Source organism: Zingiber officinale, chromosome 5A (assembly GCF_018446385.1).
Source record: "Zingiber officinale cultivar Zhangliang chromosome 5A, Zo_v1.1, whole genome shotgun sequence".
In the NCBI taxonomy this organism is placed as follows: Eukaryota; Viridiplantae; Streptophyta; class Magnoliopsida; order Zingiberales; family Zingiberaceae; genus Zingiber; species Zingiber officinale.
Window position 1 is genome coordinate 145,903,669 of NC_055994.1, and position 2,150 is coordinate 145,905,818.

Genomic DNA, 2,150 nt, shown 5'->3' on the forward strand with positions numbered 1-2,150 from the left:
AGAATAGAAGCGATTAATGAAGCGATTGTCAGGCTGTCGCTGAACGAGGCAATTGCCATTTTTGTCAAACTTGACAGTGACCGTACGAGCATCGAGTTGCATGGTGAACAAATATATAATAAATAATTCCTTTTTTTTTTGTTAAATAATTTATATTTATCATTTTTATTTGGACAAAAAAAATCAAGGGCATCGCATATTTAATAAATTGTCAAATAAACGGCCCCTTTATTAAAATCATCAAATGAACTATATTTTAGTAATATAATATGTTACTCTAATCAAAATTATAAAACATTGAATATTATTTATGATTAAAATTATTTAAATTCTATTAAAAATATTTTAATTTAGTCCAACTCACTTTAAAAATTTACCGTGGTTAACGACTAATAAATTATTATTATAATAATATTGTAATAACTCTATAAGAATATGGGTAATTTTGCATGCAGTCTCTATTGACAAATAAATCTTTACATGTAGTCCCCACCCATTAAAATCATTGTTTTCACTCCCCAGTTAAGTATCTTTACCAAATTGCCCATGATATTTTTAGGTACAAAAAGTCTAAAAATCAGTATAAATCCTCTTAAATTGAGTATATTAACTTAGAATCTAGTATATTTTCTATCAAATTGAGTACGATTCTAAACCCTAAACCCTAAACCCTAAACCCTAAACCCTAAACCCTAAACCCTAACCCTAAACCCTAAACCCTAAACCCTAACCCTAAACCCTAAACCCTAAACCCTAAACCCTAAAAAATAAGAGGAACAATTTTGATAGAAAATATACTCGATTTTTAATATAAAGTACTGACTTTAAGAAGAATTATACTCATTTTTGGACTTTTTATACTCAATTTTGAAATTTTTGTACTAAAAAAATCTGAGGGGCAATTTAGGTATCAATATTTGCATGAGGGAGTTGAAACAAGTAATACTTTGCATGCAGGGAGTGGAAACAAAGTTTTTTGGACATAGGGATTGCATGCAAAGTTAACATTATGATTGGAGATTTTTCTCTAATTTACCGTAAGAATATTCACGTCAACTTTTGTTTACATAAAATTTATCTTAAATTTTTACATTATATATAAAAAAATTTTACATAAACTATCATATTCATTTACTAAATTTATATTTCATAAATAATACTTATTTAAATTCAGAATGAAATTTATTCTCTAAATATTAAAATATCATCTAATTTGAGAATGAGAAAAAATAAAGAAAATTGATTGGATAATGAAAAAGTAAATATTACATAGGGAGAAAGAAAAAATAATTAAAAATATAGAAAATAAAATAAAAGAATAAAAAATAAAGATAATAAAAATTTTAGAATAATTGATGTAGTATATAGTGAAAAGTGTTTGTCTAAATTTAATAAAGTAGATGATTTATCCTAAAATTTAGATATATTATAGAAAAACGGATGTGCATACTCTAAGTATTTGATGCATGGATATTTCCTAGTTGTCATGTGACCAAAGAGGTCAATAATCAAGCCAAGATGAAAGCGGGGTCAACAAGGGACGACTCTCAGCTACTCCCGACTACACCCAGTGCTCGACTCCTTATTACTCCCTAGTCTCAGCTACTCCCAACTCCAAACCATGCCAAACGTTCGACTCTCAATTACTCCTGAGTCTTAGCTACTCTCGACTACATCTAGTGCCCAAATGCAGGCTACTTAGAGCAACAAAGCATTATGCTATTCATGGGGGATAATGAATAACACAACTCTTACTGTGAGAAAAGCGAAAAACAGAACTATTAACTCTGACATAAATAGGTCGTAATAAACATTGATCCGGTGGTAAGAACAGGGACCCCCCTTTCGAGGGAAGTCAAAGTCACGTGGAAGTCAAAGGGTCAAACGGCCGACCGGAGAAGGGGAGACCGGTCGGACGAACGGGGTCCCAGCGGAATCACAAACAACCCGACGAGGAGTCGGGTCTCCGATGCTCATGAGGAACAGGGTCGTCGGGCCGATTGGGGAGCTCACTCGGCCGAAGGCATATAGTAGCATTACTGTGAACAGTCGACAGAGCACACGACCAGGAATCTCCCGAGCGGACCAGCACATACGACCGGCCGGATGTGAGGGGACGGCCGACCGGCCGAACGCTCGGCATGGGGTAA